A 13,504-nucleotide genomic window follows, 5' to 3' on the forward strand; every position below is an offset into this window, starting at 1 on the left:
CCCTTCCACCCCCAAAGCTGCCACAAGCCTGGACAATGTCAAAGATGGAGATGCTCTAACTGTGGGCACGATGAAACTACTTCTGTCTCGCTTCAAGGAGGACGTGGATGCGGAATTTCGTACCACATTAACGGCGTGTCAACAATCCATAGATGACCTAGGTGGCCGCGCTGACCATCTGGAAACTAAAATGGAGGAGGTCGTGGGGTCCCATAACAACCTGCTAGACGCCCATGACGCCTTGGAAGCAGAGGTGAAGCTTTTGCGGGACAAAGTCACAGATCTGGAGGACAGATCGCGTCGAAGCAATCTTAAATTGCGTGGAGTCCCCGAGTCTGTGTCACATAGCAGTTTACACGACTATGCCGTGGCCCTATTTAAAGCTCTATTACCCCAGTCCCCTTCGGCAGATCTCCTTATAGACCGAATACACCGGCTACCAAAGGCTAGAGCAGCACCAGGGGACGCGCCCAGAGATGTCCTAATGAAAATGCACTACTTCCACGTGAAGGAGGCCTTGCTAAAAGCATCAAGACCAACGTCAGACACATCTTCAGCCCTTAAAGGCCTTCAACTTTTCGGAGACTTGTCCGCAGCCACCCTCTATAAACGGCGTTCCTTTCACTCTATCACGACAGCTCTCAGGAAGGCGGATATCCCTTATCGCTGGGGTTTCCCCACCAAGCTGCTGATTCACCGAGATGGCTCCACTGTTTCTATATCTACCGCAGATGAAGGAGCAAAGCTGCTCAAATCCTGGAACATTGTAGAATCCTCTGCGGACTCATCACCCCGTCGACTTCAGCAGGACTGGTCTTCGGTGAAGTGAGGCGGCCTGCGCGGGATCGGAAAGCTCCCAAATATGCTACCTCTCTACTCTTCTCTGATGGCTCTCCAGTTACGATGATGGCACTGCCAGCTTTACCTCTACCCTTATCCAGGGGAACGTGAGGTGCCGGGGGAGGCATTGAATGTAGCGGGCGATCAGTCCGTGTTTCAGAAGTATTCTTAGATTTGTATAATGTATTTTACTGGCTGCCTAGTTTGTTCTTTTCTCTTTCTTATAAGCGAGGTGCCTGGAGCTTCCCCGGACATGGCGGACCCCTACCAAAATTAATCTGTTGATATAACCCAGGTACTCGATATGTAGGGCGAGCCGCTGGAGAGTCCCTAATGATTCTATTGATTTCATTGTTGGTTTCTATGCCCTGTTTACAGGTTGGACTGTTTTTGTTATGCATTTTATGTTCTTTATGTTCTATTTACTAACATGTGTATTTACATGCCCTAATAGTATCGAGATGTTCATGTGTTCTGCATAGTTTACAGTATAAAAGTATGGCAATGGGTAGGTGCTATGCCACTAACCCCCCCTCTAGCCTACACAGCCGCCTTATTAGGCGAGAGATCAATTCAGTTTTGTTTTTTTTATTTTTTTTCTGTCTTCCTTCCTGTTCCCAGATATGTTCCCCCCCCCTTTCAGGTATATCAGTTTAAACACGGAAATTGCTCAAAGGAATTATCAGTCTTAGTGGCAATAGATTATGGTTAACATAATCTCTATTAACGCCAAAGGGCTCAATTCTCCCAATAAACGAAGAGTAGCCTTGAATTTTTTTCATAAACTCAAGGCACAGGTGGTAGCAGTACAAGAGACCCACTTTCAGAGTCAAAATCCCCCCTCCTTCACTAATTCACGCTATCCCCACTGTTATATGGCAAACGGACCCGCCAAGAAAGCTGGCGTGGCTCTTCTTATAGCACAACACTGCTCGTTTGTTCTGTCCGATAAATATGAGGACCCAGACGGGAGATACTTAATCTTAGTGGGCAAACTGGATAACGTAGAAACCACTTTGGTCTCGTGCTATGCACCTAATGCCAAACAAATTCCATTTCTTAGAACCTTCTGTAGAACTCTTAAGGAACATACTAAGGGAGCCCTTTTGATTTTAGGTGACTTTAATATGGTACTGGACCCTACCGTTGACCGCTCCCGTCCGACCCGGACCCTTCGTAGCAGTCCACCCCAGGAACCCACAGGCAAATTTGGTCAACTGCTAGCTGAGTACGCACTGTATGACGTTTGGAGGGCTAAACATCCGACAGAACGGGATTACACTTTCTATTCTCACGTACATAGTTCGTACTCACGAATAGACTTAGCACTAGCTGATAAATGGACACTAGCGGCTATTAGCAAGATAGACATATTACCTATGTCCTGGTCGGATCACTCACCGCTTATGGTTGTTTGGGATACCAGTAAAAGTGTGGTCCCTCATGCCCCCTGGAGAATGGGCCAATATTTGCTGACCCACCCTGAGGCTCTTCAGGCCATCCAGCAATCTCTAGATTTATATCTGTCCACTAACTGCCCCGGGGACACTTCTGTCTTCACCCATTGGTGTTCTCTGAAAGCCGTGATTAGAGGTTCTGCAATTCAAAGTGCGGCTAGACTTAAACGCGATTATAGGAAGAGACAAGCCTCGGCCGAAAGAGAGGCCGCCCGGTTAGAAGCTGCACATAAAATTAGCCCCGATAATAAATCTCTCTATAAACAACTTCTCAGTGCCCGTGACAAAGTAAACACCTTTGCCCTAACCGAAGTTCACCGCAACCTGCAGCGGCTAAATCAAAAATATTATAGGCTGGGTAATAGGGCGGGACGGTTATTGGCGCGTAAACTGAGAGGGCGTAGAGCCAAGGAACGCATACTTGCAATTCATACATCTTCTGGAGTCAAAGTAACTGATCCGGTTGAGATAGCAAATGCGTTTGCTGAATATTACTCGCAGCTGTATAACCTAAGAGATGACCCTGGTACCCCTCAGCCCACTCTGACAGACATTACCGGATTCTTAGACGGGTTGTCGCTCCCCAATATAGACTCCCAGACCCGCGAATCCCTCAATATTCCCTGGTCACTCGACGAAGTCGAAGCAGCCATTGACTCCTGTCCAGTAAATAAAGCCCCCGGCCCGGATGGGTACCCCTCCAGCTTCTACAAAACATTCAAATCAACCCTTGCCCCACTCTTAACGTCAGTCTATAATGAAGCCACTGACTCCACATGTTTCCCGAAAGAGATGTTAGAGGCTCGAATAGTTACCATCCCTAAGCCAGGAAAATCCCCTACGGTGGTTCAGAATTACCGCCCAATAGCATTGCTGAACACCGACCTTAAATTGTTCGCCAAAATGGTTGCAAATAGGATCTCCCCTCTCCTGCCTAGTTTGATTAACCCGGATCAGGTGGGTTTTGTTCTGGGCAGGCAAGCGTCAGATAACACACGTAGGGTTATTAACCTGATTGACCGCTGCCAGGTCCGGAGCGAACCTCTCTTGCTTCTTTCCCTGGATGCAGAAAAAGCAATCGATAGGCTCCGTTGGGATTATTTGAGGGTTACCCTAGGTCATTTTGGATTTGCGGGTAGGATACTGGACTCTATCTTTGCCTTGTACTCCTCCCCTTCGGCTTCGGTTTTCACCAATGGGTGCAGCTCCTCTATATTTAATATTACTAATGGGACCCGGCAGGGATGCCCACTATCACCCCTTATCTTTGTACTAGCTGTGGAACCGCTGGCAGAACGAATCAGGGTGTCAGACTCAATTGTGGGTCCAGAGGTGGGAGGGACACCACATAAAATATGTCTTTTTGCAGATGATATTCTGGTGTGTCTTAGAGAGCCTGAAACGTCCTTACCCCACTTACATTCTCTTTTAAACTCTTATGCAGCGGTCTCTTACTACAAACTGAACGCTACTAAGACTGAGGCCCTACCCTTAAATATTTCTGACAGCGCTCTTAGTCTAAAGAATGACTATAAATATGCGTGGCAACTTAGATCGCTTAAATATCTGGGTGTTCATCTATCTAGGGGGCGGGACTTAATGGGGTGCAACTATGACCCGCTTTTTCGCGCATTTGAATTGTTAATTAAAGATTGGATGATGCAGGAGGTCTCCTGGGTCGGACGGGTGGCGGCAGCAAAGATGGTCCTTTTACCAAAATTGATGTACCTCTTTCGTACCATCCCTAGGGCTTTCCCTAAAGACGTTTGTAATAGATTCAATCGTCTATTGACTAAATATATATGGGGGGGCTTAAAGCCGAAAGTAGCGAAATCCACGTTGACTGCGTCTAAAGATGCCGGGGGAGTAGCATATCCAGACTTGGAAAGATACCACATCGCCTGTCTGCTCACCCAAGCTAGAGATTGGTTCACCCAGGGCAATGTTAAACCGTGGGTATCCCTGGAACAAGACGCAATATCCCCCTACACACTATCGGATCTGTTATGGCTGCCCTTTAAATCAATCCCAGCCAGAGTTGCCGAGTGCTCAGCAGTTCACGCAACTTTGCTGGCATGGAAGGAAGTATCAAAGTCTTTCCCTCCTGGTGCTTTGCCCTCCCCCAAGTTGTCCCTCCACGCTATAGCCCTATTGATCCCAGATTTGCAATTACACCACTGGCGAACCTTGGGTCTCAACACTCTGAAAGATGTCCTCCGAGATGGCGCCTTAGTCCCCTTCTCCCTACTCCAAGATAAATTTCAGGTACCCAAACAAGACTTTCATAAATATCTACAATTAAGGCATTGGCTTCAGAGCTGCTCTCCAAGTCGGGCCCCACATACTGATCCCCCTAAAATACTGATGTCACTCCTAATACCCAGAGGCAACAGGGGAGGCATTTCCAGATGGTATCAGCATCTTGTAACCGAGTCTCATCATGGGGTCTTCCCTGCACAGACTAAATGGGAAAAAGACCTCCCAGCAGTCTTTACGGAAGATATCTGGAAATATATCTTTAAATCTTGTTTTAGAATTTCTAAATGTGTAAATCATTGCGAAATGTATTATAAACTGGTCCATAGGGTATATTTAACACCGGACCGTTTACACAAAATCTGGCCTGATGTCTCCGCTAGTTGCTGGAGAAACTGTGGGATGGTGGGCGATATTTTACACATTTTTTGGTTATGCCCGGTAATCCGGGCACTGTGGAGGGAAGTGTTCCTTTTCATTTCCCATATATTGGGAATGGTCCTTGTGCCTGACCCCCTCTTGGCACTCTTTCACTATTATGGGAAGGAGATGTCCAGCAGTGACAGATATATTCTAGGACATATCCTCATAGCTTCTAAAGCCGCCATTGCCTCCAAATGGAAGTCTGCGGTCATCCCCAATATTTCAATGATAGAAAATAGCGTCCATCAACATTATGTGTTTGAGACAGCAGAAGGCAACTGTGCTCCAGGAAATTCCTCTATTAGTAAAAAATGGATTAAATGGTCCCTATATAAAGAGAGTTTAGGCCAGAAGGGTGCATATAGAGCTCCAGCTGACATTCCAGACCTCTCTGTGCTTTGTTCCCCAGTACACACCTGACACTGATTTACTAAGCGATGCAGACGTCCTACTTTTCACTATATTAACATTCCATTGATGTATTACGATATCCCTGATACGTACCTCCCCCTCCCCCATGTCTTTATTAGTTCTGTTTTGTATGTATCTCCCCTACCTTCTCCTGTTTTTTATTTACCGATTTAATTGTATACGTACATGTAATCTGTTTGAAAACTCAATAAAAATTTAATATTAAAAAAAAAAAAGCCATCAGGGGCTCTAAAACGCCCGCTACCTCAGATGGCAGACACAGATGTCGACACGGATACTGACTCCAGTGTCGACGACGATGAGACTAATGTAACTTCCAGTAGGGCCACACGTTACATGATTGAGGCAATGAAAAATGTGTTGCACATTTCTGATGTTACCCCCGGTACCACAAAAAAGGGTATTATGTTTGGAGAGAAAAAACTACCAGTAGCTTTTCCTCCATCTGAGGAGTTAAATGAAGTGTGTGAAGAAGCGTGGGCTTCCCCTGATAAGAAACTGGTAATTTCTAAGAGGTTACTAATGGCGTATCCTTTCCCGCCAGAGGATAGGGCACGTTGGGAAACATCCCCTAGGGTGGATAAAGCGCTCACACGCTTGTCAAAGAAGGTGGCACTACCGTCTCCGGATACGGCCACCCTGAAGGAATCTGCTGATAGAAAGCAGGAGGCTATCCTGAAGTCTATATATACACACACAGGTGTTATACTGAGACCAGCTATTGCTTCAGCATGGATGTGCAGTGCTGCAGCTGCGTGGTCAGATTCCCTGTCAGAAAATATTGATACCCTAGACAGGGACACTATATTGCTAACTGTAGAGCATATTAAAGACGCACTTTTATACATGAGGGATGCACAGAGGGATATTTGCCGGCTGGCATCTAAAATTAGTGCAATGTCCATTTCTGCCAGGAGAGGGTTATGGACTCGGCAGTGGACAGGAGATGCAGATTCTAAAAGGCACATGAAAGTTCTGCCTTATAAGGGTGAGGAGTTGTTCGGGGATGGTCTCTCGGCCCTCGTTTCCACAGCAACAGCTGGGAAGTCTACATTTTTACCCCATGTTCCCTCACAGCCAAAGAAAGCACCGTATTATCAGGTACAGTCCTTTCGGCCCAATAGGGGCAAGCGGGTTAAGGGTGCGTCCTTTCTGCCCAGAGGCAGAGGTAGAGGGAAAAAGCTGCAGCATACAGCCAGTTCCCAGGAGCAAAAGTCCTCCCCCGCTTCCTCTAAGTCCACAGCATGACGCTGGGGCTCCACAGGCAGAGCCAGCTACGGTGGGGGCCCGTCTCAAATATTTCAGCAATCAGTGGGCTCGCTCACGGGTGGATCCCTGGATCTTTTAAGTAGTATCTCAGGGGTACAAGCTGGAATTCGAGACGTCTCCCCCCCCCCCGCCGTTTCCTCAAATCTGCCTTACCGACCACTCCCTCAGGCAGGGAGGCAGTGTTACAGGCAATTCACAAGCTGTATTCACAACAGGTGATAGTAAAAGTGCCCCTACTTCAACAAGGACGGGGTTACTATTCCACAATGTTTGTGGTACCGAAACTGGACGGTTCGGTGAGACCCATTTTAAATTTGAAATCCTTGAACACATATATAAAAAAATTCAAGTTCAAGATGGAATCGCTCAGGGCGGTTATTGCAAGCCTGGACGAGGGGGATTACATGGTATCACTGGACATCAAGGATGCTTACCTGCATGTCCCCATTTACCATCCTCACCAGGAGTACCTCAGATTTGTGGTACAGGATTGTCATTACCAATTCCAGACGTTGCCGTTTGGTCTATCCACGGCTCCGAGGGTCTTTACCAAGGTAATGGCCGAAATGATGATACTCCTTCGAAAGAAGGGAGTTTTAATTATCCCGTACTTGGACGATCTCCTGATAAAGGCGAGGTCCAGGGAGCAGTTGTTGGTCGGGGTAGCACTATCTCGGGAGGTGCTACAACAGCACGGCTGGATTCTAAATATTCCAAAGTCACAGCTGGTCCCTACGACACGTCTACTGTTCCTGGGAATGGTTCTGGACACAGAACAGAAAAAAGTGTTTCTCCCGGAGGAGAAGGCCAAGGAGCTGTCATCTCTAGTCAGAGGCCTCCTAAAACCAAAACGGGTGTCGGTGCATCACTGCACGCGGATCCTGGGAAAGATGGTAGCTTCCTACGAAGCAATTCCATTCGGCAGGTTCCATGCAAGAACCTTTCAGTGGGACCTTTTGGACAAGTGGTCCGGATCGCATCTTCAGATGCATCGGCTGATAACCCTGTCTCCAAGGACAAGGGTGTCTCTGCTGTGGTGGCTGCAGAGTTCTCATCTTCAAGAGGGCCGCAGATTCGGCATACAGGACTGGGTCCTGGTGACCACGGATGCCAGCCTTCGAGGCTGGGGGGCAGTCACACAGGGAAGAAACTTCCAAGGACTATGGTCAAGTCAGGAGACTTCCCTACACATAAATATTCTGGAACTGAGGGCCATTTACAATGCCCTAAGTCAGGCAAAACCCCTGCTTCAAAACCAGCCGGTACTGATCCAGTCAGACAACATCACGGCGGTCGCCCATGTAAACCGACAGGGCGGCACGAGAAGCAGGACGGCGATGGCAGAAGCCACAAGGATTCTCCGATGGGCGGAAAACCACGTGTTAGCACTGTCAGCAGTGTTCATTCCGGGAGTGGACAACTGGGAAGCAGACTTCCTCAGCAGGCACGACCTCCACCCGGGAGAGTGGGGACTTCATCCAGAAGTCTTCCAACTGATTGTAAACCGTTGGGAAAGGCCACAGGTGGACATGATGGCGTCCCGCCTAAACAAAAAGCTAGAAAGATATTGCGCCAGGTCAAGAGACCCGCAGGCGATAGCTGTGGACGCTCTAGTGACACCGTGGGTGTACCGGTCGGTTTATGTGTTCCCTCCTCTTCCTCTCATACCAAAGGTACTGAGGATAATAAGGAGAAGAGGAGTAAGAACTATACTCATTGTTCCGGATTGGCCAAGAAGAGCTTGGTACCCGGAACTTCAAGAAATGATCTCAGAGGACCCATGGCCTCTGCCGCTCAGACAGGACCTGCTGCAGCAGGGGCCCTGTCTGTTCCAAGACTTACCGCGGCTGCGTTTGATGGCATGGCGGTTGAACACCGGATCCTGAAGGAAAAGGGCATTCTGGAGGAAGTCATTCCTACGCTGATTAAAGCTAGGAAAGAAGTAACCGCAAATCATTATCACCGCATATGGCGAAAATATGTTGCGTGGTGTGAGGCCAGGAAGGCCCCAACGGAAGAATTTCAGCTGGGCCGTTTCCGGCACTTTCTACAGTCAGGGGTGACTATGGGCCTAAAATTGGGTTCCATTAAGGTCCAGGTTTCGGCTCTATCGGTTTTCTTCCAGAGAGAACTGGCTTCACTACCTGAAGTTCAAACTTTTGTTAAGGGAGTGCTGCATATTCAGCCCCCTTTTGTGCCTCCTGTGGCACCTTGGGATCTCAACGTGGTGTTGGATTTCCTAAAGTCACATTGGTTTGAGCCACTTAAGACCGTGGAATTTAAATATCTCACGTGAAAAGTGGTCATGTTGTTGGCCTTGGCGTCGGCCAGGCGTGAATCAGAATTGGCGGCTTTGTCATGTAAAAGCCCCTATCTGATTTTCCATATGGATAGGGCAGAATTGAGGACTCGTCCCCAATTTCTCCCTAAGGTGGTATCAGCTTTTCATCTGAACCAACCTATCGTGGTGCCTGCGGCTACTAAAGACTTGGAGGCTTCCAAGTCGTTGGATGTAGTCAGGGCCCTGAAAATTTATGTTTCCAGGACAGCTGGAGTCAGAAAAACTGACTCGCTATTTATCCTGTATGCGCCCAACAAGTTGGGTGCACCTGCTTCAAAGCAGACTATTGCTCGCTGGATCTGTAGTACGATTCAGCTTGCATATTCTGCGGCTGGACTGCCGCATCCTAAATCAGTGAAAGCCCATTCCACGAGGAAGGTGGGCTCTTCTTGGGCGGCTGCCCGAGGGGTCTCGGCTCTTCAACTTTGCCGAGCAGCTACTTGGTCGGGGTCAAACACGTTTGCAAAATTCTATAAGTTTGACACCCTGGCTGAGGAGGACCTAGAGTTTGCCCATTCGGTGCTGCAGAGTCATCCGCACTCTCCCGCCCGTTTTGGAGCTTTGGTATAATCCCCATGGTCCTTACGGAGTCCCAGCATCCACTTAGGACGTCAGAGAAAATAAGAATTTACTCGCCGATAATTCTATTTCTCGTAGTCCGTAGTGGATGCTGGGCGCCCATCCCAAGTGCGGATTGTCTGCAATACTTGTATATAGTTATTGTTTAACTATAGGGTTATTGTTGAGCCATCTGTTGAGAGGCTCAGTTGTTTTCATGCTGTTAACTGGGTATTGTATCACGAGTTATACGGTGTAATTGGTGTGGCTGGTATGAGTCTTACCCGGGATTCAAAATCCTTCCTTATTGTGTCAGCTCTTCCGGGCACAGTATCCTAACTGAAGTCTGGAGGAGGGTCATAGTGGGAGGAGCCAGTGCACACCAGTAGTCTAAAGCTTTCTTTTAGTTGTGCCTAGTCTCCTGCTGAGCCGCTATTCCCCATGGTCCTTACGGAGTCCCAGCATCCACTACGGACTACGAGAAATAGAATTACCGGTGAGTAAATTCTTATTTTTTATAAGGAAAAGAAAATTAATGTAACTTTCCCCCCTTCTCACGAGCTAAATACTATATTTGAGGGAGTTTGGGCAAACCCTGAAAATAAATTTCAGATTCCCAAAAGGATTCAGGTTGCTTATCCTTTCCCGGCAGAGGACAGGAAAAGATGGGAGTCACCCCCCATTTTGGACAGTACCCTGTCATGGTTAACTAAAAAGGTGATTCTCCCTGCACCTGGGACGGCTTAACTGAAGGAGCCGGTGGACCGCAAGATGGAGACTACGTTAAAATCTATTTATGTGGCCAATGGTACGCTGCTCAGGCCCACCATTGCTTGCGCGTGGGTGAGTAGTGCTATCGAAAAATGGTCAGATAACTTGTCATCTGAAATTGACACGTTAGATAGAGACGAGGTACTCCTAACGTTAGGTCATATAAAAGACGTTGCTACATACGTGCTAGAAGCCATGAAAGATATTGGACTCTTGGGTTCAAAAGCCGCTACCATGGCAGTCTCGGCTCGGAGGGCATTGTGGATTCACCAGTGGAATGATGACGCAGATTCCAAAATAAATATGGAGGCTCACCCGTACAAAGGTGAGGCCTTGTTTGGAGATGGGCTGGATGCGTTGGTCTCTGCGGCTACCGCAGGTAAGTCGACATTCTTGCCTTATGCTCCTGCACCGGCGAAAAAGACACATCACTCTCAGATGCAGTCCTTTCGGCCCAACAAATACAAAAAGGCCAAAGGCTCCCCTTTCTTTGCAGGAAGAGGAAAGAAATCCGCAGTGTCTCCAGGATCGCAGGAGCAGAAATCAACCTCTGCTCCTGCCAAATCTGCAGCATGACGCTGGGGCTCCCTCGCAGGAGTCCCCTCGGGTGGGAGTGCGTCTGAAACTTTTCAGTCAGATCTGACTTCAATCTGGTCTGGACCCATGGGTCTTACAAATAGTGTCCCTGGGATACAAACTGGAGTTTCAAGATGTTCCCCCATGCCGATTTTTCAAATCACCCTTGCCAGCTTCTCTTCCAGACAGAGAACTAGTAACAGCTGCAATTCAAAAATTATGTCAGGATCAAGTCATCGTCCTGGTACCCTTGTCACAGCAAGGAGAAGGGTTTTATTCAAGCCTCTTCGTAGTCCCGAAGCCGGGCGGCTCGGTCAGACCAATTTTAAACCTGAAGAATCTAAATCTCTACCTGAAAAGGTTCAAGTTCAAGATGGAATCTCTGAGAGCAGTGATTTCCAGTCTGGAGGAAGGGGACGTCATGGTGTCGGTAGACATAAAAGATGCTTACTTGCATGTTCCCATTTATCGTCACCAAGCTTATCTGAGATTCGCAGTACAGGATTGCCATTACCAGTTCCAGACATTGCCGTTCGGACTCTCCACGGCACCGAGGTTATTCACCAAGGTGATGGCAGAAATGATGGTCCTCCTTCGACAGCATGGAGTCAATATAATTCCTTACCTGGATGATCTCCTGATTAAAGCGAGATCCAGGGAAAAGTTGGTGCAGAACATTGCACTCTCCCTGTCAGTACTCCAACAACACGGTTGGATAGTAAATTTTCCAAAGTCGCAGTTGGAACCGACGACAAGATTGTCTTTTTCTGGGGATGATACTGGATACAGAAGTACAGAGGGTATTTCTTCCAGTGGAAAAGGCTCTGGAAATCCAGAGAATGGTCAAACAAATTTTGAAACCAACAAGAGTCAATGCATTCGGTTGTTGGGAAAGATGGTAGCGGCCTACGAGGCCATTCAGTTTGGCCGATTCCATGCCAGAGTATTCCAGTGGGTCCTGTTGGACAAATGGTCCAGATCCCACCTACACATGCATCAGAGGGTAATCCTGTCCTCCAAAGCCAGAATTTCGCTCCTGTGGTGGCTACACAGTTCTCACCTCCTAGAGGGACGCAGGTTCGGGATTCAGGACTGGGTCCTAGTAACCACGGATGCAAGTCTCCGAGGCTGGGGAGCAGTCACGCAGGGAAAAAGCTTCCAAGGAAAATGGTCAAGTCAGGAAACCTGTCTTCACATAAATGTTCTGGCATTGAGAGCCATTCACAATGGCCTTCTACATGCAGGACATCTTCTTCAAGATCAACCCGTACAGAGCCAGTCGGACAATGTAACAGCAGTCGCGTACATAAACCGTCAGGGCGGAATGAAAAGCAGAGCGGCAATGGCAGAGGTGACAAAGATCCTCCTCTGGGCAGAAAGACATGCAAGAGCTCTGTCAGCAATTTTCATTCCGGGAGTGGACAACTGGGAAGCAGACTTCCTCAGCAGACACGATCTCCATCCAGGAGAGTGGGGCTTCCACCAAGAAGTCTTCGCAGAGGTGACAAGTCTTTGGGGAGTTTCTCAAGTAGACATGATGGCATCTCGTCTCAACAGGAAGCTTCAGAGATATTGTTCCAGGTCGAGAGAACCTCAAGCAATAGCAATGGATGCTCTAGTGACCCAGTGGGTGTTTCAGTGGGTGTATGTCTTCCCTTCACTTCCACTAATACCAAAAGTTCTTAAGATCATCAGAAAAACAAGGGTTCGAGCGATCCTCATTGTCCCAGACTGGCCAAGGAGGGCTTGGTATCCAGATCTTCAGGAGTTGCTAATAGAAGATCCTCGGCCTCTTCCTCTTCGCGAGGACCTGCTGCAGCAGGGGCCGTGCAAGTATCAAGACTTACCGCGGCTACGTTTGACAGCATGGCTGTTGAGCGCCGGATCCTAGCCCGAAAGGGTATTCCCAAAGAAGTCATCCACACTCTTATTCAGGCCAGGAAAAGAGTAACGTCTAAACATTACCACCGTAATTGGAGGAAATATGTGTCTTGGTGTGAATCCAAGAAGGCTCCTACGGAAGAGTTTCAGTTGGGACCTTTTCTCCATTTTCTACAGGCAGGTGTGGATGCGGGCCTAAGATTGGGTTCAATCAACGTCCAGATTTCGGCCTTATCAGTTTTCTTTCAGAAACAATTGGCCTCCCAGAAGTTCAGACGTTCGTGAAAGGGGTGCTGCACGTCCAACCTCCATTTGTGCCCCCGGTGGCACCATGGGACCTTAATGTGGTGTTGCAGATCCTTCAATCGAATTGGTTTGAACCTCTACAGGAGATAGAATTGAAGTTTCTCACTTGGAAAGTGGTGATGCTTTTTGCCTTGGCATTCGCAAGGCGGGTATCTGAGTTAGGGGCCTTGTCTCACAAGAGCCCTTACCTGATCTTCCTGAAAATAGGGCAGAGTTGAGAACTCGCCAACAATTTCTTCCAAAGGTGGTTTCGTCTTTCCATATAAACCAACCTATTGTGGTGCCAGTGGCTACTGACACCTTCACTGCATCAAAGTCTCTTGATGTGGTTAGAACTTTGAAAATTTATGTCGCAAGAACAGCTCGGATAAGGAAAACAGAAGCTCTGTTTGTC

This window comes from Pseudophryne corroboree, chromosome 2 (assembly GCF_028390025.1).
Source record: "Pseudophryne corroboree isolate aPseCor3 chromosome 2, aPseCor3.hap2, whole genome shotgun sequence".
NCBI lineage: Eukaryota > Metazoa > Chordata > Amphibia > Anura > Myobatrachidae > Pseudophryne > Pseudophryne corroboree.